General features: G+C 34.7%; 1 protein-coding gene across 2 annotated transcripts in view; it reads right to left on the minus strand.

The window, feature by feature from the left end:
- The window catches only part of HnRNP-K (Heterogeneous nuclear ribonucleoprotein K), a 118,371-nt gene that overhangs the window by 54,899 nt on the left and 37,666 nt on the right, over positions 1-25,806 (minus strand). The window lies entirely within an intron of this gene.

Below are 25,806 nucleotides of genomic sequence, written 5' to 3' on the forward strand. Positions count from 1 at the left end.
AAAATCAAGCCCAACTAATATAATCAAACAACCACAGTTTTATGTTTTCTGCCACATTTATTTTATTCGACCAGCGACCGGGTCGTCATACTAGCCCCACTTGTGCATTTTCTGGTATTCAATTATGTGTCGTATGTCATAAGTAGTTGAAAATTTTTAAACAACCTTTTTAAGATTTATATGAAAATCGAGCGAGTACAAAGCGCTAACTCTGAATTATGAAGGCGGACAAGACAACACAAAAATGGTGACTTTGAATGTAAGTTACCATAAAATAAGCAAGTATTTACAAAATGTTCCTATTCTGGGCTGTAGCGATAAAATAATTTGACGGATGAAGGGTCTATTTAAGAAGCAATCGATCAAGAATAATGATATATGACTACAAAGAAGGATAATAGTTATTTTTAATTCATACACAATGCTAAAACGCATTAATTAATTTACTATCGAGATATTGAATAGTAGCTTATTCTTCACCCACACAGCAGGCCACCGTCCGCCCCCACGAGCCAATAGGAATATGATTGAGAAATAAGAACATACCAAACGATCACACGTGTCACTTAATATGATTGCTGAACTAATTTATCTCGAGATATTTGTGCATGGAGTATTCGTTAAGCGAAGACATATTTCATCTAGCGGCTGTCACATATACGGAACACAGGAGACCTACTAACGACGAGGAAAAGAAAAATTAACAAGTCAACGAGGCAATATAATTGGGACCCACGCATCTTCGGATGTCGCTTCTGTCCCCCCCCCCCTGGATGGAAAAATAGTTAGATTTATTTGTGTCTTGCGTCGTGCATATTATACTGCGGAACAAACTTGCCGGGAATATACATCACATATCGAAAAGAAGATAAAACGAACTTGTGTGTATCTACATAATATCGATAAACAAGTAAATTATTTTTGATTTAAGTTTTACTTAAGGTGCAACCCGCATCATTTTCAATCACCACATGATTCGGAATGCATCGAAACACGTGTCACAATAGATTTTAAGATATAATGGTATTTACCAAGTAAAATTTAAAGAAAAAATGGATACATATTATCACAAAGTGACTACCGAATCAATTAATAAACAATATTATCTTACTACATGTCGTTTTCGGTTACTGACATTTTTTTAAGGAAGTCAGATATTCTGTCATCGACTAAATGACTTTTTAATTATTACTTTTCACTTAGTAGCAATTTCTTAATTGGTTTACAATTTTTTTTAAAGGGGTTTCATATTAGTTTGGTAATGGAACAGTTTAGGGTGTATTATTGTTTTCTTTAGTTACGCCATATAACGTGTTACGTCATTTATAAATGAGCTACACTCGACATAGGAGTGGTAAGGGTTAAAGCGATACTCGAAGTAAGCAAGAATCCTCTTGGGGGCATAAGATGGAACAATAAGGGAGCACCGAGAAGCGAGCGGGCCTTAAAGAAATATAATTTTCACTGGCAGAAGTGAAATGACAGCGATTTTGATACGTTGTGAGAGGCAAATTATGTTAATGTTTTGTTCAATTAATCTATCGAATCTAAATACATGTCATATGTAACGATCCAACTACTTAACTCTTTTTTTTATTTAATGATGCGAAATGCATCGAAACACGAGTCACAATAGATTTTTTTAAATGTGGTATTTACTAAGTAAAACTTAGATTTAAATGGATAGATTTTACCACAAGTGACTATAATCAATTAGTGAAACTTTAATCTTGATAACACGGCTGTCCAAATTTAAAACACAGTAAGGGACATTTTTTTGTAGTACGTTTTTTTGCATTTATGGACTAAGTAAACTCTACTTAGTCCAAAAATGCAAAAAAAAACGTACTACAAAAAAATGTCCCTTACTGCGTTTTAAATTTGGACAGCCGAACACCTTTTACGATAACTGTCCGTATCAAACTCGCTTCTGTTGACGTGTTTTTCCTCTATACACTACGATAAGGTAAACAAGCGGGTGAATGAATAATTTAAGCGTACGGTGAGAGATCACGTCTGCCGTGTCAAGAGATCATGGATCCGATGACGGCATGCAGCATTCCGTGTCACGACGGTTGCCGCTATGTCCCGTCCCTAGGAATCTGCCAGTGGGTGGGTGGGCGGGTACCGTTCGATCCGAGGAGTTTGCGTATCGGTTTACACCTCCTCAACAACCGATACGGTTAGCCGTCCACGGCTGGCAGCGGGCCAGCATACACCGTGCACCATACTGACGAGGATAGATAGTATCAAAGAGTCGAAAGGCGCGCGTTTATTATGATTATTGAAAACGGTTAGAAATGCGATCTCTCAGAAGAATGTGCGACAAAACGATGCATGATAGATGTTCGAATAGTGAAATAAGGAAGGAATGCAAAGCTGAGATAAGCATTATCGATAAAATTAAGAAAGGTGTCTTGAGATGGTTTGGACATGTAGAACGAATGAGTGAGGAAAGAACGGTAAAACAAATTTATGAGGCGAATGTAATTGGAAAAAGGAGCACAGGAAGACTGAGAAAAACATGGCAAGATCAGGTACGCCAAATACTTGAAAGTGGTCAGGTTAGGAGTCGTAACAATCGGCGGGTATGTATGAGGAGATGCATGAACGTGGAAGAGGCGAAGAATGTTTGCAAAGACAGAGTGGTGTGGCGTTCTATTCTCTCTGCCTGCCCCTGCGGAGAAGCGGCGTGATGGTTAGTTAGTTAAAACGGTTAAATGCGGAATTACGCCGTCTGGAGACATACGGGTAAACACTTTTCGCCCGAATGCCGTCTAGACTGACCACTGCGCAGAAACAAGGGGTACGAAAACAAGTCGAATAATGAAAGAAGTAATAAAATAAGTGTCGGGTTGTGGTCCCGCGGTTAGTGTCGCGGATACTTGAGTCAGAGTTTCTGGGTTTGAACCCACTCTACCACAATTTTATACCTATTTCTTATAATGAGCCGCTTAGGCTCACAGAAATAGTATGAAATTGAAGTATTTTAGTAAATAATAATAAAAAAACACAAATATTTTTTATGTAAAATAGTATTATTGGCGAATTAATTTTTAATTCTACGAGAATAATTCCATGCATATAAAAAAAAACAGTACAATAACATTGACAGGCGCCGTGGTGCAGTTAGGCACACGCTCGACTGCGGCACTACTGGCGTCGCGGGTTCGATTCCCGCCAAGTGAAGGCGATTCCCGCCATTTATTTTCAATTGGTGTAGGTGTTTGTGATCTATTTTTCACATTTATCTTCCCGATCCTTACTATCCTACCTGCAGACCAGCCTCTAAAAGTAGAGACTTTGCGGGTTATTCCTTTTTTTTAAACATTATTCTAAAAAAACTAACTAATAAACACTAGTAACAAATGAATAAATTCATAGGTAAATTTACTAAATTACGTAATAGAAAAACTACTTAAAAATACAATTACTTTCCGATGAACACGTATATAAATAATTAAAAGTCGTTACGCGCGCGCACGCATGTAAACACATTTTACAAAGTAATTAGGTATGTGCGAGTAGGTATGTAATGAAAATAGTCTCGATAAATGTTTATGCAGAATTGAAATCTCAACCAGCTGTTTTAGTACGCAAACATCTGTTGGATAACCGGTGGACGCGCATTCGCGTTAGATAACTAGTTGAATAAATGCGATGTTTATACTAAAAAGGAGGAGTTATGCGACCGCGTTAGGACAGCGCGTCATAACATCTCCATACTCGGCTGACATGTACGGTAAAATACGACCCGTTTGGTGACCCGATGGAAGACATTAGGAGCGTTTCCGAATATATCGCGTAAAGACGTATTAGTACTTGTACAGAGGAATGTTGTTGCATAAAATAAGCGGGTGGTACTGCAATGTCGAGTGGGAGATACGCGACTAGAATTATTCATCGAGCCTGACCCAGTAGCTACCGGAGCGAGGTTGGATTACATTATCATGCGAGGCACGGGGTTGGACGGTTTTACCGAAACAAAGATCCGCCAGCGAGAATAATGCGAAAGAGATCTTTATGGTATATCTCAATGCGTTAAAAAAAACTCATTTTAACCAGTTCCACTACTAGCCCGAGTGTGACTCGGGCCAAGGGATTTGTATTGCATTTGACGAGCCCGAGCACTGCTCGGGTAAATCTTCTTTGCCAGAGTCAAATATATTTTTTTAATTAATGTTTTACTCAGTAAATACCACTATTTCTTAAAATCTACTGTGACACGTGTTTCGATGCGGTGTTTGAAAATGATGCGGAATGCATCGAAACAGTAGATTTGAAGAAATAGTGGTATTTATTAAGTAAAACATTAATTAAAAATGTATAGATTTTACCACAAAGTGACTGCCGAATCAATTAATGAAATTAAATATTTTTACCCAATTCTCAATTTTATTCAATAAAATCCCAATATTGAATAACCCTAGCGGTGTTCTTCAGTCTTGTTCAGTACCAGTCTTGTTTCGACTTGTTGGTGACAATTTCTTGCATTGATAATTTTTTTCGACAAAATTCGTCAGTTAAGTGGTTAAAAGACAATGAATCGCACAGGCAGAAAGAGCGAATAGTAATATTTAACACAAATTCGCGTAATACTATTTCATGATAAGTTTTAACAAATCTTTTTTTTTTCAACAAGGAGTTTGTCGTGCTTGTTTTTCATTCATCAAAATACTCTTAGTATTTATATAATCTGACAAGAAGAATTGAATATTTTAATAAAATTAGGCAAATTATTATTATGTCATATTTTTAAAAGTATTAATATAAAATAATAAAAAAAATAACAAAAAAACATAGCTTGAATACACGTTGAAATAAATCATGTGAGGCATAGATCTCGTGAAGGCACACAAATACGCTGCATAAGGTCAACATCGACTTGACATTCAGTGGATCGTGCGCCGATTTGAAGGCCACACCTGTGAAGAGTTGAATTAAGTGTATGTACGTAAGGCGAGATAAGAATCGCTAAGCCGACCCCCTTACCCAGACCATCCCGGAATGGATTCCATCACAGATAACATGGAACGTGAGTAGAGAGGATGAAGATCGGAGGAATGAGTGGTATTTTATTACGGCAGTCGATGAAAGGGAAATTGCGACAAAATGCACCGCGTGTAATGCGAGGGAAAGCTATACACGACTAGACTAAGAATACATTTTTTTAGGAAACATGTGAAATTCCTAACATAAATCAATTCATAGCAGGAAAATACTCTAAAACATTACTAAATATAGTGGAAATCGTTCAAGACGAACGGTCACGACTGAAAATCGTTGCACGTAATTTTAAATATCAAAAAATCCAATTTAAAAAGAATGAAAAATCGAGTTTCTATTAACATTGTAATTTACTTCTTTTGGCAGAAAATAGAACCACTTATTAATAAGAGACGTCCTCTTAATTTATGGACCAATTTATTTATTATTTCATTATTTACTTAACTATTACATTGTATATATGATATCTTAATGAGAATCTACCAAAAGTATGAAATGATAATAAACTTCTTTCACATACATCATCTGTATCTCCTTAAATGATTATTCCACACCTAAATTCGAGATATGGAGCGCAGGGCCATGCTTTCATATCATCAACGATCAACTTATCGAGATAATGAGGTGCCCTATACACCATTGACCGCAGATAGGACTAAGAGATATCCAAGATTCTGAAGCACAGGGAAGATAATCTTGCGATAAGCATCATTATGGGTGGATAGGGGTCAGAAATGTCATTATAAGTGGAACAGATGATAACTTGTCAGTATGGTGTTATTAATGACTACTGTACATATTATCCACCAGTGTAGTGGTTAACGCTGGATGCTGGAGGTTCCAGGTTCGATTCTCAAGAGGGTAAATAAAAATTAGTTAGATTTTTCAGTCTTATATTTATTTAATATGACCCTGGACTGATACCTGAAGCGCAAGGCTGATCAGCTTTCCTTCGTGTATTTAACGATCAAGATAACACTGCTTCTATACGATGCAGTGCCCTATGCACCATTTAGTGCGAATAAGAGTTAGAAGAAGAAAATATTAACCCAGACATATAATATTTCCTGACAATATCATTTAATATACGTAATCTATTGATGTTAGGACGATTTTACCATGTTCACACCTCGATGTTTGAATAATTAATATTGTCCCCTGTCACATTGTCAAGGCTAGTCCGTTTAGCAAATCAGATACACAATACACGTATAAAAGTATTATACAGAAATACATACGTCGTTAGAGCGATATCAAAAGCAAATATCCATCGTCCGCTATGTCAGATCAAAGCCAAATATGAAGTCTCGTGGCACCTCGGGTCCGCGAGCAAACATTGACAAATTGGCGAGTAGACGGACGTGAAAACATGGGCGGCTTAACGGCCCGTGGAAAATGGTCTAGCGGTCGGAATAATATAAGGCACTGGGGTAAACAAACTAGACTAAGCACACACCACACTCGACACACCGGCTGCGTGTGTGTTGGGTACAAATTAACGTTACCATCAATATTAGGATGTCAAAACATCCTGCGTTATGACGAAAACCAAGTGGAAATATTGTACAAGATTATTGACGATCTCCGAGGTGCATCGAGGTGTAATTATTATATTTTTTATTTAAGTTTTACTTAGTAAATAACACAGTTTCGTATTACTAAGTAAAACTTAAATTAAAAATGGATAGATTTTAACACCAAGTGACTGCTGAATGAATTAATGAAAAGTATTTATTATAAACTACAACATTTTGAAGGTGTCCAGATACTTGTTTACAAATTTGGATTCTCTCCAATTCTAGGAATTATTTTTCGTATTATTTTTCTTCTTCATCTATGTTCAACAAAGTAAGTTTTTTTTTAATATACTCTGCGCTAACTGGTCGGGCTTGCCTTCAACGAATTAACATGAAAATTTATTCGCCTCCGTGTCATAATAGTAAATACTTTCAGTTACCGTGTGTTATATCGCTCACTCCTTTCAACAACGTCATATATCAAAAATCGTTAATTTTGAGATTTGCATGTTTTCGGAATGCCCAGAAATATTTACCCGCTACAGGGCAGAAAGTGTTGTTTTTGCATTTTGAAGGAAAGGTATTGTTAATTATTTTTTTTTAAATATACTAAATATTTTTCAAATAGAGAAAAAACCTTCAGGGTTTACCTAAAAAGATCAGTTGCACGGTAAAAAGTTCAATAAGTGGCTCGATATTTATTTTATTACATTGTATTATATTTTTAAACTTTAAAAACATTCTCCTGAAAAATCAAGTTTTTTTATTTATGTTTTTGAAAGGAGTGAGCGATACGTGAGATCCGATTTCCGATAGGGTCAATACGATAGTTACTGAAATCAACATTTTGAATGATTGTGTAAATTTAATCCAGCATTCGGAAGTCATATACAAATGTGAGATTCTGCTAAGAAAAAAGCTTCTCTCATCCCACAATAGACGTCTCTAGTGAAGTCAAACACTATACTTCGAGTTTGATCAATATATATATAGAAGTTCCGAGAATTTGAGTAGAGTGGTTGTCAATCATAGGTAGAATTGGTGAATGTTACATGTGTGTAAAGAAACCAGCGTATGACGGTCGTAAGCCCCGTAAATGCCCAGAGTTCCATATTCTTATTCATCTATGTTGAGATGTCAAAAATAATGTTACTGAAATCGTCAGCTAACCAAAAAAACTGGTTACTTTCTGTTTTCATATAAAAATGTTATGTCATTCGTAAGTTCAGAATTAATGGTATAAGTAGTATGTATGAAAAAGCTACGTAGCGATGCCACTTAATAAAAACTTTTTAATACCTACTTATGGTATAAATAAACCTGCACATTAATTATACAGTTAATTCGCGAATTCCAAAACAAGATTAATGTAATTGCCTTGAGAATGTGTTGGCATGAATATTATAATTGGCAGTTGAACTATAAAATTGAAAACGTATAAATAAATGCGTCCCTGGAATGAGAAGCGATAATTTCAGACTTTTATTCATGAAGATGACAAGATTAAAAATATTGAAGTGATATCATCAATCGAGTCATCCGGTTATTAAAATGATGAAGAGGTAAGTCCATCGAGTATCCAGCCAGTACTTCGGTCGGTCAAATAAATGTCAATATTTTGACGAGTTCGGCGAATGAAATATAGTGGACCTCTTATAAGGAGCATAATTCGTTCCAGAATCTTACTCGTTAAGCAAAACATTTTTTCTTTTGACCAAAATCCCGGCTCACAAGTGAATGTCGTGAAAAGGGGAAATGCCCTTTCTCTGTAACTCGTTATGCGAAATGTCGCTCATTAAGGGAGCAACTTTTTCACATTTTTTTTCTCGTTATGCGAATTACTCGTTATGAGAGTTTCTACTGTATTCTTCTTCTTCTAAGCCTTATCCGCACCCCAATGGTGCAAAGGGCACTCCATCTTATAGAAGCAGTGTTATCTTGATCGTTAAATACACGAAGGAAAGGTGATCAGCCTTCCGCTTCGGGTACCAATCCAGGGTCATATTAAATCAATATTAGACTGAAAAATCACTAATATTTATTTTAACCCTCTTGGGAATCGAACCTGGGAGCTCCAGCATGGTAGCCTAGCGCGCTAACCACTACACTTTGGAGGCGGACAGACAACTGTATAGGCATTTAAAAAAAAAGTATTTATTTTGTTCAGTAGCAAAGCATTTGGGTGATAATTCGTTATTGGCATGACCGTTTGATGAGTCACGATGACAATTATATTGGTAGGCACTGGTATAACCGGCTTGTATGGAATGACCTGCTTGAACTGTAACCAGCAATCACTATATCAGTAAGCTGTGACCTTAAATAATGAGATAATTGGCGATATTGATTATCACATACAGTTTATCGAATATTAAATATTTCGATGCAAGTATGTAGGTATGTTATATAAAAAGAAAGAATTGGACTAAGAAAATATGTGATTATAAAATGCGTTTTTTAAGCAATTTTATGTTAAATTCTTATACTATTCCTTATTATGTTATACTATTCCTTATTATTATTATTACTATTCCTCTATTATGGACAAAATATGAATACGGAATAGTTAAAATCGTAATAATTGGATGCGGAGTTGTGTTGATCGTAAAAAACCTACACCACCCAAGGTTAGCACATTTCTGGGTTCAAGCAAAAAAGATTAAAAAATAAACAGTTAAATATAAATATCTTTCACGGGGCGTACATTTTTCATCTGTACGCAATAAATACACTTATTTTGTTAATTGGACTTTTACGAGACTCGAGGTGTCACCGGTAGAAGCAAACATTGTCGGGGTGGGAGACATCATTTCCGCGATTCAACATTTTTAACGGCCGCATAAAAATGAAAGCTCGCCAAAGAATCTTAATAGCATGTAGTTAATAGTATGTTTTTAAAATTATTAGGTAACGCTGTGTGAAGATGATATTATTCTAGCTATCATTAGCTGCGAGATAATTATATTTTTGCTATTTGCATCATCGACGAAAATGAAAGTGAAGATTCCCATAGCGGGGACTCTGCACACTATAGATACGGGTTTATCGTACAAGGCCAGAAATATTATCGTATGTTGTTTCAATCAATCTCACGGACCGCACTCTAGCTCAGTGGTTCTGAACCTTTTTGAAGTCAGGGAGCACTTTTGATCGAAAGGAAAATTCGCGGTACACCAAAACTAAAGATTAAAAAAACATACAAAGAAAACTTTTATTGAAAATAAAACTGATTTTTTTATTACAGACAAGTTAAAAATTACATTTATTAAAAAAAAAACATAAATACTCCAATTAAAACTTTTTGCGGCGAAAATTATTTAATGTGACACCTGAGCTTTTGTCGGCTTTTACAAATTTCAGCGATATTAGGTCTAATATTTCATATTAGTTTCTCTCATTTCTTTCTCAACCTTGCGCGTTTCTTCGTTTTGATAGTGGTTAATGTCAAGAAATCTTCTTTTTCTTCTTCAAACTCTCATCCGCACCCGATAGTGAATAGGGCATTGCATCATATAAACGCAGTGATATCTTGATCATTAACACATGCAGGAAAGGACAGCCCACCGCTTCAGGTACCAACCAGTCCAGGATTATATTGAATAAATATTAAATCACTTACATTTATTTGACCCTACTGGGAATCGAACCCGGGACCCCCAGTGCGGACACAGCTCCTAGCTCACACAAATATGAGGTTGAAAACTGTAGTCAAATTTTCAATGCCTTGTGGAGAGAGATGGGTATTCGTCTTGAATAAAAAACCAAAATTCATCCACAGTTATTTCCGAGAATTGTATTTTAAGAGTACGACCTGTTGATAGACTAATCAATTGTTCTTCTTCTTGATATTTGCAACTCAACTTACGCAGTAAATAAGTCAACATGAAATTTTGGTTTTCATAATTTCGCGGAGCACTTGCAACAAGCTCGCGGAGCACCGGTTAAGAACCACTGCTCTAGCCACAGAGGTCGCAAAATCGTAAAGTATTTTCATAAAAAATACACATTTAGATTGTATTCAATTTGAAATTACTCGGACGTTTATTTGTTTGAATTCTATGAATGCTATTGTACTTGTTATTGTTTCGCACATAATAGAATTTGTAAATTTAATACCTTTATATCGCAGTCAGCATCTCAGCACTCGACGAAGGGGGTGGGAAAACATTATTATTACTGAAAAGACTTCATCCTTGATGTATTGATTTTAACAGTAACTAAAAAACAATAAACGGATTTATGGTATTTCCATTTATTAAGTCGCAAACTTTTAAGCTAAAAAGTGCATTTTTTAGCTCAAGGAACTCTTACACATTAGCTTAGCATTTTCAATATTATCGACAGCATAGATTTTCATTGCTTTACAAGTATTGTAAAATTATTCTCATTAGAAATGTGTGTATTCTATTTTATTTATTTTTTATCTAGCCAGACTTAGGCACAGCAATGCGTGGCAGCTAGTATTCAACAAATTCTGATTGTTATATGGCTTTCTGTATTGTTATGAAACAACAAAAAAAGAATAAACGTATTTGAGGTTTCGATGTTCTATGATTATAGTCGATCATTCCGCGATATTAAAATAATATCCACTATACACATATTATGGATAATAAAAGAATTATAATGACATCATAATGGCTGGATAATTTAAAAATATATATGTACTATATACCAAATGCGGTCCGTCATATTTTGGACGATACCGATCAATTTGTTTAATGTGCTTGCGGCTCAAAGGCTAATGACCATAGGTCTACCGGAGCAATACCAAATATCCATAGGTACAAATCAAATAAATTGATTACATTGTTTTGGTGAAAATGAATGTCAAAAACGCGATATGGCTATTAACGTGGAATATGTGGATTATTTAAGGAATGCGTCAGTTTCTTCATTATTATGTCATTCATCATTTCCACTCAAATATGACCAAAAGTCAATGATATAGTATACTCAAATGTGACACCGCAAGCTCGCAAATGTGTATTTTTTGGTCCTCATGACCTCCAACGATATTGTCTGACTCACATATAGTGGTCTCAGCTTGAGACGAAGCATCTATCATTTATTTATATGAAAGAAGATGGAAGTCTGTGCATTCCAAGGCTCTCAACTATTTTTTTTTTAAATAATTCAGAATGATCCTATGTTCAATTGGAGTCAGCTATATACCTACATAACAAATCGTATTTGTCAACAGTATATATTTTTACAAAGAAATTGAGGGTGGTTTGCATGAATTATTTGACGATTTATTTAATTTTAATATGGAATGTCGGTTCGCTATGTTATTTTTTAATAAAAATTAAATTAACACAATTAGATATTGAATATCAATTCAATAATTTTGTTGACCAACTAACGGTTTCATAGATATAGTCCGGTAGGTTTTCATCAATCGTAACGACTATTATAGGTCATAGAAAGAATAACTTTTGCTACATCAAATGGCGTAAATAACAAAATTAAATTGATCAAAGTATCAACACGTTGCATAAATATACGTTGTGTAAATTACAGCGAAATTCCCGCAATCATTTTTACTTATATCAATCTTCCAAAGTATGAGGAAATCACTGATGATTTTATTTAATGTCATTACTTAGCGATACTTTTCTTCGCAGCAGATGCGAGGGAACGAGGTCAATAGCAATGAACTAATCGGTTTATTTTTTTGTTCGAAGAATCTTCCTAATGTTTGATGTTGTGAATAATGAATGGCGCGGAAATGCTAAATAAACTCATCGCTCATCGCTCATTACTATTCGTGAGGAATGCCACATACTTGTTCAGAATATAGTACTAAGGTGTACTCTCTTAGCTAGTACACCGAGATGATTCTAAACAAGTTTATAAAATCACATTTGACATGAATACCTGTATACTGTTAGGATATATCTAAAAACATTTATTTGCGTGTTTACTTTGATGTTCACTTCAGTATGCGAGGAAGACGTACTGTAATTTCTACATCAATATCTGTAGTGATTAAATAGAGCTCCGTACAAATGCTAAGAGTAATCACTGATTAATTAACACAAGCAAGGTAAAAAAATATTTAACGTCCATTTTTTAAATCAAAATCTCGTTGTGTTCGTTGCATACATTTATGATAATTAGAAAAATCGAATGAAGAATGCTTATTTTACATTGCCACAGAAAAATATTGAATAAAAAAAATTAAATTAACATACATTTTTTTTAATCTAAAAAAAAATACACCTTCGATCTTCTGCCTTTTACAGCACGATCAAGCGACTATATTTGATAACACAAAAACCCATTTAAATGTCTAAACAGAGTAAATAAAGCGAATGCTTCCACTACAGGATTATTACGTAAAAAGAAGTTATAAGCAGGTATTAAAAATATGTCGATACATAATGGACACGGCCCTTCTTTGTTCGAGTTGCTACGAGGCATCGTGGGATTCATTGAAAACACAGTCGCTTTGTCTGCAAGATGTATTATGCTCGCAAACTTCGCTGAAGGTCACAAGTCCAGTTTTTCTAGAACCAGGTCGTATGCCGGCGGTCAAGTATCGTGTTATTATTATTAAACTGCATGAGATTAAACAGGTGTACTCGTGAAGAGTCATTGTTTATAATAACACACTTCATATAACTTTTTGTATTTCAAAAGTGTTATTAATATTGCGGTATGACAATAAAACACTCTCCTTATCACCCATTGTTGATTTTGCGTAATACCACGTAAAACATTATTTCAAGACCATCGCTCGTCGAGTCAACTATAGACTAAAGTAAAATTATTACGGCTTATTATTATGTAAAAACTACATTTCGAAAGAGAGGAGGAGAGAGAGAAGATAAAAGAATAATAATGAGAATATTTGACAAGGAGGCCATAAGTTAAATTTAATTGTTTCGACAGTCACTTTGAGGTAAATTCTATCCATTTTTAATTTAAGTTTTACTTAGTAAATACCATTATTTCTTAAAACCCATTGTGACTCGTGTTTCGATGCATTCCGCGTCATTTTCAAACACCGTATAAACACGGTATTTAAAAATTATGCGAAATGCTCTTATTTCCGCTTTGTATTGTTTATTTCAATCTTAATACTGTCCCTCCGTAGTGTAGTGGTCAGCGCATTTAGCTACCATGCTGGAGGACCCGGGTTTGATTCCCAGGGGGGTCAAAATAAATAAGGTTGATTTTCACTCTCATATTTACTTAATATCACCTGGACTAGTACAAGAAGCTCAGGTCTGATCGCCTTGCCTTCATGCAATTATCGATCAAGATAACACTGCGTCGCTACGATGCAGTGCCCTATACACCATTGAGTGCGAATAAGGGTAAAAAATACAGGATTCATATTTAAGTTTTTTTTTAAATATATATTTGAAACATATTTTTATATAACGGATAAGGGTTTAAAAAAATCAATATCTATTCATATTTTTAAAAAAGTTTCTTGATTTCTTTTAAATCTATTTTTATAAAACGGACTTTCGGCTTTAACGGACACACCCTCTCCCCAATTAGTCCGTTATATCCAGGTTTCACTGTAATAAGACGCTCTTGAAATTTGTAGGCAATTTTGTTAAATAAAAAAAGTGTTTCTTATACTCTGCAAAATACGGTACATGTAATTTAATTAAGCGTAATATAAATGGCATTATTGAATGTCATAGATCACGATCAAGTAAATAATTAAGTGCGAGTAGAATGCGAACATTTCCCCCGGACATTATATTGTATAAAAGCTACGTGTACGTTCTCATTAGAGTCTTTGTGTGGGCGTGGTGTCGTGTTACGGGATAAGTTTTCAGCAGAACTATCGCGTACGTAGCGGCGAGGGGGGGCGGCGGCATTAATTAAAGGGTGGTATTATCTGCCACGCACATCGGGGTAAAGTGGGCCTCGCGGTGGGCTCCACAGCCCTTCTCAAACAGATCACGGGGATGATAAAACGGACAATGTTTCCGAAAATCTTTCATACCTTCTATGAAAACTAATTCGATCCGTTACTAAACAGTGTTTTCTAAATTCTCGGTATCCGAACCTTGATGCAATTAACTCCTTACTCAACAAGCACGATATACACTTTGAAAATTGTTTCGTCTCATCAATTCTAACTAAAAAAAAAATCACATCTCATCAAATATGAAGAAGAATATGGAAGTTTGGGCATTTACGGGGCTGACGACCGTCAACATTTACCAATTCTACCCATTATTGACAACCACACTACTCAAATTCTTGAAAGTTCTATATATATGAACCAATTTAGAAACCTTGATCTTGAGTCACTAGAACTTCACTAGAGACATCTATTGGTGAGATGTAAAGAAGCTTTTTACTAAGCAGAAAATCTTATATTAGTATGTGAAGTCCGAATCCTGGATTATAATCACACACATGAGAAACGCCAGAAAATACCATTTTCATTTTTATTATTAAACTTATAATTTGACCAGATAATTAATTTACAACATTTTGAGTGTGTCCAAATACTTGTTTGCAAAATCTGAATTATCTCCAATTACAGGAGTTATTTTCATATTATTTTTTGACATCTCATCAAATGATGAGATGTCAAAAAATAATATGAAAATAACTCCTGTAATTGGAGATAATACAGATTTTGTGAGATTTTGGACACACTCAAAATGTTGTAAAAAAAACTAAATAACCATCACACCGTTTCCCCGCAGGGGTAAGCAGAGAGAATAGAACACCACACAACTCTTCGTCATTGCAAACACTTTTCGGCTCTACCACATTCATGCATCTCCTCATCGTGCCCGCCGATTATTTCGACTCCTGACCCGGCCGCTTTCAAGTATGTGAAATACTAGATCATGCCAAGTTTTTCTCCGTCTTCCTCTGCTTTTATTACCAACCACATTTGTCTCATAAATATTCCTATTTATGCATCTCCTCATACAAACCCGCCGATTATTTCGAAGTATTTGACATAGCTGATCGTGTCAAGTTTTCCTCTGTCTTCCAGTGCTTGTTTTTCCAACTACATTCGCCTCATAAATTTGTTTTACTTTTTTTGTAAATTTATTTCCCAAAGCTTTTGCGGATGGGCAAGACTAGGATTTAAATACGTAAACATTAGAAACCTGACGCTTTCTTCCATTTTACACGGATAATGATGAAATGTGAAACGCGTTGTTAATTAAAATCCATACGCCTTCAAACCGGAACGAAATATTAATTTGCACGGAAAAGTGAAACTTTCCTAGAATGCGAAATAAAACAAATTTCGCTACAATGCTTCTGGCGCAGTGTTAAATGTACTTTTAAAAGTATTACTAACAAATTATGACAGTATTATTTTTTGACATCTCATCAAAGATGAAGAAGAATATGGAAGTCTGGGCATTTACGGGACTGACGACCGTCATAAGCTGATTTAAATGATCACTTTACACACGTGTAAAATTCTACCAATTCTACCCATTATTGACAACCACACTACTCAAATTCTTGGGAAGTTCTATATATATGAACCAATTTAGAAACCTTGTTCTTGAATCACTAGAACTTCAATAGAGACATCTATTGGTGAGATGTAAAGAAGCTTTTTACTAAGCAGAAACTCTTATATTAGTATGTGAGGTCCGAATCCTGGATTATAATCACACACACGAGAAACGCCAGAAAATACCATTTTCATTTTTATTATTAAACTTATAATTTGACCAGATAATTTATTTACAATGTTGTAAATTATGACAACATGAAGTAATTTGATGCGTTAAGTTGGTTACATCTGTGATTGGCCAATCACCATAAAAAATGCAAATAAGCAAAGCAATTTCATTGATGATATATAAAAATAAAAATGAATGATATGTTCGATTGTTCTAAATCTTGAATCTTGAAGTCATTCATTGATTGATTTAAATTAAGACAAAACGTTTCGATCGAATTCGCGCGTTTTTTATACCCGCAACAGGTAAAAACAGCTTTTTTAAACCCAAAGACAGCGCCATCCATTAAACGTAACAGCAATACTAATTGCTCATGGCGGATAGCGTGCTTCTTGCCAGCCGCTTGAATGTAGTATACCCACAAGCATTGTAAAATTAAACATGAAAGAATTGTGTGATGTCTCTTTTCTTTCTTTTCCATTTAACCGCACTGAGCCACGGCAAGGCTTGGCTGAGTACAGCTAGTTTGTAATAAATTTGCCAACAATGTATATACAGTATGGAAACGATAAAAAATGTTTTAAAATACGACAATGCGCTAAAACACCTTTCGTAATCATCACAAATATTATATTATTTTTGACATCTCAACATACATGAAGAATATGGAAGTCTGAGTATTTACGGGGCTTATGAGTCTCATAGGCTGGCGTCATAAAATAACTCTTAATTGGAGATAATCCAGATTTGTGAACAAGTTTTTGGGCACACTCAAAATGTTGTAGATCGCATATTTTGCCCATTTACAGTTTAGTATTCGACACTTTTGGCTACAATGCAAGAATACCCTAGAGCATTGTTCCGCAAAATGTGTGCCGCGGCACACTGGTGTACCGTAGTGATTAGATGTTGAACCGCGGAAAAAAGTCTAGTTTTGTGAAAATAACACAATTGTTCATAATTTTGATCGCCTTTTTTTATTTGTATACATTTATTTAAATCACAATTTATACATGTTTAGAACTTTTTTTTGCAGAGACCCACCAAGCCACCTTGTGTGTGGGTGGAGTTCTTTTTTAATACATTTTTTGTTGTTTTTAACGATTTTAACCTAATATACAAACAAAAAAGAGAAAAAAATAAAGAATATAAACATTTTACAATTTTCATAAAATTAACTGTTGACCATTTACCCATTCCTTTATTTTGCCTTTGTTCCATACTTTATTTTGACCCTTGACATCCGTCGGCAACAAATCAAAAATGCCTGTGCTCAGTAAAGCAGGCTCACATTTCGCATTAAACATAATATGGTAAATATGCACCTCTGAAATTTCTTAATTTGGTAGGTGTATCTTGAATAGAAAATGTTTGCGGAACACAGCCCAAGAATCACGGATTTAAAAAAATAATAACATGACAATTTAGCGAAACGATATTCCGGGTAAAGGATCCGCAGTGGCGTGCTATCGCCCGTAGCGGTGAGTCAGTAGCAGTAGTCGGTAGTCAGCAGTCAGTCCCGGGTCGGTTACCGCCGCGCGCCGAGCCGCTGGGGCGCCGCGACGTCGGCGGGCGGCGGGACGCCTTGGCGCCGCGCGCCGCGACGGACAGTGCACGCAGCCACCATTCAGCGACGCGCAATTACATGCCTATTATATTACCTTCCGAGGGATTTATCCCTTATAGAATAATGGTCGAATAGGAAATGCGATGACTGAACATTTTCTGCCAATGCCTTAAAAAAAATTGTATTCTATATTTTTACATGGGAGTTTCATTTATTGTTTACCCTGCTTATTATGTCCGCTTCCGTAGTGTAATGGTCAGCACACTCGGCTACCGTACTGAAGATCCCGGGTTCAATACTCAGAAGGGGGGGTCAAAAAAGTTATTTTCCATTTATTCAATATTACCCTGGACCTGAAGCGGAGGGGCTGATCGCCTTTCCCTCATGTGTTTACGATCAAGATAACACTGCAGGTATAGATAAGGGTGTGAATAATATGTACAAGGTTTATGTATCAATTAGTAGATTTTTGATTTTTACAACTAAAAAAAATATGTTTTTGTTTAATGTGTTGGGTTCAGGAGGGATAATCTAGTATGGGCTAACCAGCATTTGCTCATTGCTGGGAGAAAACTACGTAAAAACTCCTCAGGAGAAGGCGGACTGTTGACTGTCGTCAGCAGACCTTCCGTTCCAGCTTGGTTTATGGTACCAATGTGTTTCATTAAGGCCTTCACAGTGCCTTGGCACTGTTCCGTGTCTGTCTGCTGTGCTGGTCGAGGTTATGGAGGCGTCTGTGTACCGACCAACATCGGATTGGAATCGGATCTGACTAACTGAACTAACTAACTAATCACTAATCCCTTTCACTGCCTACGCTGGGGCACTTATAGAAACTTGGTGGTGGTTTTATAAACTTGTATTTATTTTTAGATTAGTAGTGACGGGGATAATGACAGCTATTAAATGTAAAGTCACAGTGAAATAGGGATACAATTTTGTTTCACTTTATAAGTACAAACGTTTATTAATAATTTGCTTACTGTCTATTAAAAATGTATCCGATTTCTAGACGTGAAGGTTTCTAATTTTTATTTTTAGTGAGTAGTAAAAACAACGAAGCATTGTTCTGTTAAAGATAAACTCTGATGAAAAATGACGTATTTGCGCATAATGATGGAAAGTTTGAGATCAGAGGTCAATAATTAAATATCTCAATAAATAAATTATACCTTTACAACTATATTTCAGATTACAAGCTACAAGTAGCATGCTAATATTAAAAAAAACTCTCATTTCGTTTAAAGTAAAAATGCGTATGTAAATCAAAATGATATACTAAATAACTAACTATCAGGTTTCTCTGCTAGGATAGGCAGAGAGAATAGATCGCCACAGCAATTTTCGCCTCTTCCACATTCATGCATCTCATACATACCCGCCGATTATTCTGACTTCTGACTTGATCACGCCCAAGTATTTGAAATGATTAATCATGTATGATACAGGAACTTTTTTATACTAAAATCGACTTTTTTGTGACATATTTTCGCTTTGAAAGTAATTATTGTAAAAACAAGCGCATCTTGTTTCTTAAAAATAATAATGTTGATTAGATAAAGTAGGAAGAGATATAAACTCTAATAATAACAATATAAAAAATAATAACAATATAAAAAAAATAACAGTATATTATACTCTTTAATTTGTTGAATTGATATAAAAGTGGAAACTGGCGTTATATTTTATGACAGCTTGAAGATGTATCATATTTTCGTTGAATATTAAGAATATGTTTTATATTCTAAAAATTGCAAGACAGGACCCCGTAAGATGGATCCCAAGAAGTTTACGATGGAGACCTTGGGAGAACAAAAGAGGTGTCGGAAGACCCGAAAGAGATGGTCCAACGACATAGTCGCTGTGTGGATTAAAAACTGACTGCAAGCAGAAACCAACCGGGGTAAATGGAAAGAAGGGGAATGGGCCTATATCCAGCAGTAGAGGTCAGAGGGCTCATAAAGAAGAAGAAGAAGAAGAAGATTGTAAATATTCAACAACAAAATCGAAAATTTAAAACCTTAGCAGAGATTACATTAGTATTTATTAAGTCCCATTTTACCAATCATCAACGTTATGCCAACATACACCATCACACAGTGAAGGATTTGTATACATAAATATATTTATATATTTTATGTCCGCCTCCATAGTGTAGTGGTTAGCACGCTAGGCTACCATGCTGGAGGTCCCAGGTTCGATTCTCAAGAGGGTCAGAATAAATATCAGTGATTTTTCAGCCTAATATTTATTTAATATGACCCTGGACTGGTACCTGAAGCGGAAGGCTGATCACCTTTCCTTCGTGTATTTAACGATCAAGATAACACTGCTTCTATACGATGCAGTGCCCTATGCACCATTGGGGTGCGGATAAGGGTTAGAAGAAGAATATATTTAAATATATAAATACACAAAGTTTCGATTTGGAACAAAAGTACAAATAGGCAATTAACAGTTGCCAAAAATTATGTTTACACATACCATATTGACAAAATACGTGCGTTAGTATTTAACAAGTCTAGTTTTAAAACTCCAAAGTCGCCTTTGGCAAGACTGACCCTACCATAAATGAAAATTACGTGAAATCATAATTATAATTTCAATTTTTTACTGCAATTAAGGCAGAACGAGAGATAATATCAGGTCATTATTTCGGTTGAAACAATAGCGGGGTTATATTCAATAACACATCACTAATTAAATTTAACAACAATAAATGTTTTGACTCATATATCATAAATAGTTTTATCATAGCGTTATTTATAAAACATACATTCAATAAAAAACCAGCAATTCGAATAACACAGTTCTCACGATACATAATATCTTGTTCTTGAAATAAAATTATCTATTAAAAAATACATGTTGTTGTGAGGGTAATTTCACAATATCTTTTATGCTCGGAAAAATATTATTTTTGTATGAAATAAATCTGAAAAAAATTGTAATACACCCACGTTCAAAGTCTTTTATTTTCATATTATTTTCAAAAAATCAGCGCAAAAATAGTATTTAAATTTTGTATTATTAACGGTCCGTAAGATACTAAACCTGATTCATGCGGTTCCATCATGCATACTAATTACACGAAGGCAACGTGATGAATCTCATGTTTTAGACGCTATTTTAATTTCAGTTTTACTTGGCAAATAAAACTATTTATTAAAATCTATTGTGATACGTGATTCGATGCATTCCGCATAGATTTTAAGAAATAGTGATTTTTGCCAAGTAAAACTAGTTAAAAATGGAAACATTTTACCACAAAATAACCGCTGAATCAGTCAATGAAATTTTAGACGCTAGCCTAGCAAGTAAAATAATCCAATCAATATTATCTTTAGTATTTATGAGCTACAGTTAAATTTCCAATTATCATAAGTTTTCATTTGTCAACGAGTTATAAAGGTTTGTGTGTAAACACGTTTTAGGAATGGGTTGCACTAAGCAGATTATACTTAGCCATGAGTAATGTCCATTACAATCTTAGCCAAAACTTTTCTTAATGACGCACGTAAAATTAACCAAGTCATAGGAATGTCCGGAATATTTTCATTTTCCTTATAGTATCACAATAATTCGTCGTCATATTTTTTTGAAAAAATATATACATAAATAAACTGAATGAAATTAATTATTTCCCTTTTTTGTAGTGAAAAATAAAATAGTCTAGGAGCAGCTTCTCGTGATGGAAACAAAGAAGAAAACAAAATGATTGATTGTCTAGTATATAAAGAAGAAAAAAAACATTTGTTGACATTATTAAACATAAACCGAAACATGAGTTGAATAATCATAACTTTAATATTACGTAGTAATAATCAAAAAATATTTTTTTTAATCATATTTCTTTATACTTAAATGGTAAGTTTTAGTAATATTAAAGGTTAAATTAAAAATAAATAGCAAGAAGAAAATCATACGTTCCTTATTATCTAGAAATTCTACTTGAAATAATAATAAGAAAAAATACTAAAAAGGCAAATATTATTCTCACAACATCCAGCGAATTCATAATATTGCTGTGCATGATATAAATTATTATAGAAAAGCCGATGAGACGAATTTATGTAAGCCGGGAGTAAAGCCCGGCAGGTATAATAATTGGAAGAAACATTCCCGATTCGTTTTATATTGGAAAGCTTTGAAAATACCTACATCGGAATCGAGATCATTATTTCTGTCGTCGCGGAGGGAAGAAATAATAAATTGGCGATTTAAACACAAACAGGAAATATTTCATAAATCCTGTTTTTTTAACGAAAAGTGTGTCAATAATTTTGTTCAGAGATAATAATTTGAATACACGTGAAAACATGCATGTATTACTGAATATTTCATAGATGTTTTTTAGTCAATGAAACGGAATACTACGAATCATTTTAAATTGAATCCTTTTAATAAATATATTGTAACGAAAATTAAAATATATATTTTTAATTATTGTCATTTTTATTATTATTAAATCACACGTTATACGTAAGATAAGATAAGTTATACAGGAATTAAAATACGCTCATCACGACATAGGGAGTCGAATGCAGAGCGAACACCGTAGTAACAAAACACGAGATAATAATTTCAGAAATGGCGACTCTAAGGAGCATATCTGGTAAAAGTCTACCATATAAAATAGGGAAAACCAAGATAAGAGTAATGTGCGAGATCCAAGACGTCATTAGGTGGGGAAGGCAACGAAGAAGACAATGGTATGCACATGTGAGGATAATGGAACCATCCGGACTCCTCCACATAGCACTTCACGACCAATCCCATTATAGACAACTCTCGGACATCATCACCAAAGTGATGTATTGAAACATCGCAGGAGGATGGAAACAAGATACGTGTTTCGATGCATTCCGTATAATTTTCAAACACCGTATTGATTTTAAGAAATTGTGGTATTTGCCTATTAAAACTAGTTAAAAATGTAAACATTTTACCACAAAGTGACTGCTGAATCAGTTAATGAAATTTTAGACGCTAGCCTAAAAGTAAAATAATCCAATCAATATTATCTATACTGTTTATGAGCTATAGTTAATTTTCCAATTATCATAATTTCTCATTTTTTGTATTTGTGTTTGTGAAGAGTTACAAAGGTTTATGTGTAAACTAATCCCTCTTAAAAACTGGCCACAAGGCCTACACCAAGCAGAAGAAGAAAAGGTGTTTATAATATTATTGTTTTTAATTATTCATAGACACCCCTTATAGACGCCTAGCGCGCGTACAATTCGTATTCACAAGACATATTTTTGTGTCATACCCAAGAGTAGCGCAGTTCATGTCAGTTTTAATTAACACTGAGTAAGAAAGGGGTTTGTGTAATGCCGTAGTAATGTATGAAAGGCGTCGAGGCGCCACACTGTTGGAAATGCACGCGATTGACAATTTATATGTCACATTGGATAAACATCGGTATTTTAAAATAGTTCATACGTGTTTGCTCGGAGGATGGCGTTACCTTCGTGTTAGTGTCGACAATAGATTACACACAAATAAGAACTTAGCACTCACGCGACGGAAAAATCGACGACAGTCACAGACAAAAATATCGACCCCGAGTGGTATTACCAAAGCGTCAAGTATTATACACCGTAATTGACTAACCATGACGCCACTTCCCCGCAGGAGTGGGCAGAGAGAATATAACGCCACACCACCGCTCTATATTTGCAAACATTATTCGCTTCTTCCACACTCATACATGCCCGCCGATTATTTCGATTCCTGACATGACCGCTTTCAAGTATGTGCTTGACATACCTGATCATGCCAAGATTTTCTCGGTGTTCTTCCTCTGCTCCTTTTTACTACATTCAACTACATTCACCACATAAATTCGTTTTACCGTTCTTTCCTCTCTCATTCGTTCCACATGTCCAAACCATCTCAACACACCTTTCTCAATTACATCGATAATGGTTATCTCACCTTTGCATTCCTTCCTTATTTCACTATTCAAACATCATACATCGTTTTGCCCCACATTCGTCTAAGGGATAGCATTTCAATTGACGTTACTAAACAGAGCGCTCTTAATTCTCGGTATCTGAACCTTTCTTGATTTTTTTTATTTATTTTTTATTCTTTTGCATTTCAAAATATATTGTTATTACAAGTACAAAAAATATATTATATTAATACAAAAAATATATTCCACAGTCGTGCATGTTTTCGGAATGCCCAGAAAATGTACTATATCCCAGCAAAAGCGGCGTATTTTTAACTTAATATTTATCCGCTATAGGGCAGAAAGTGTTGTTTTTGCATTTTGAAGAAAAGGTATTGTTTCATTTTTTTTTAATTTTACTAAATATTTTTCAAACGAGAGAAAAAAAACAACCAGGTTTTACCTAAAAAGATCTGTTGCACAGTAAAAAGTTCAATAAGTGGCTTGATATTTATGTTAAATACATTTTATTATATTTTTAAACTTTAAAAGCGATCTCCTGAAAAATCAAGTTTTTTAAATTATATATGACGTTGTTGAAAGGAGTGAGCGATATATGTGTGTGATATGGGCACATTTACAAGAAATTTAAATTTACAAGAATGCTGTAGACTGCTTAAACATATTTTGATGGTTAAGTTTCTCAAGCGTATAAGCATAATTATGAATAAATTAAAGAGAGCGACTCGCAACGGTTTTGGTCAGTCGGCCATAGAACGAATTGCAGCCTACCACGGTGTGTGATTTTTAATCAGAGCCGACTTTGGGGGTGAAAGCAGGATCTGATGAGGAGCGGCAGGGGAGGTGAGAGGGGGAGGGGGAGGGCTGTATCAGCGGGAATTCAATGCCTTTATTAGAATATTCGAAGTTTGATCAAATCAAATCGGTGCCTTTACACAAGCGTTTCTTACGAGATGTTTACAGAGTCGTAATTACAATTTGAAGGAAATTGATCGACTGGATCGAAAGCCCAGTTTACAACGATTAATTAAATTCCATTTAAAAAATAATATTAATACCAATATTGTCAATCTTTGATATTTTATTCATCACTTTGTTTATTTATACTTTTAAAATAAAAGAAATATGAAACAGCTGTCAAGAGAAATAAAATAAATCGCGTTATTTGTAGTATTAATACATAAGACAATAAGACAAGCGCCGTGGCGAACTTGGGTACGTGGGCGTACGCTCAACTGCGAAACTGGCGTCGCGGGTTCGATTCGCGCCAATTGCAAAATGAATCCAAGAAAGATTTTTTCAAGTGCTCTGGATGATTGTGATGTATTATTCACGTTTACCTTTCCTATCCTTACTATCCTACCTGCAGAAAAGCCTTTTAAAAGTAGGGGCTTTGCGGGTTATTCCTTATTTTTAAATATGTACTATAAACAGTGGGGTGACATTTTTCAGTTTCTTTGTTCAGTATTTGTATACCAAAAAGGGTACATTATAAATTAGTAATTTATTACATATACAATCTAGGAGAGAAGAGTACGTTCTGAATAGTGGTATGGAAAAGAAATTAATGACTAGTAAAAAATTAAGTCTTGAAAAGTAAGACATTATTAAATAAAACGAAGATAAATGTACATTCGTTTAGTATTTAGTTTATGCATTTTGTAATAAATGAAAATACTGATTCGATGTAAGCATTACGATATTTACATTAGTTCCATAATACGTATGAAAAATACAGTTTATATTTAGCGAAAGTGGGAAAACAAAAGAATGAATAAAATCTCACGTTTCTATTCAATTTATATCTCTTACAATATTTATTACGAGCTATCGTGTATTATTCAAGTGTTGATTCATCGATTTGAAATTTCACATTTCGATAAGTTCCTACACGTATATACACACACATTAGAAGTTCTTCACTATCGACAATACAAATAGTGGAAAAGAGAAATTGACACAAATATATTACGGGATTCTTCGAAATGCGTACGAGGAAAAGTCGAAATAAACAATATACAACGGCTCGCTTCACCATCAGCCGAAAGGAGGCATCGATAATTCTAATATTTATTACCCGAACACGTGACCGAAATCGATAGAGAAACGGCATTTTGGAGTTAAACAAGGTCTTATCAGTAGTTGTTACAAATC

Source organism: Brachycentrus maculatus, unplaced genomic scaffold (assembly GCF_059751285.1).
Source record: "Brachycentrus maculatus isolate JH-2025_06_01 unplaced genomic scaffold, ASM5975128v1 h1tg000197l, whole genome shotgun sequence".
NCBI lineage: Eukaryota > Metazoa > Arthropoda > Insecta > Trichoptera > Brachycentridae > Brachycentrus > Brachycentrus maculatus.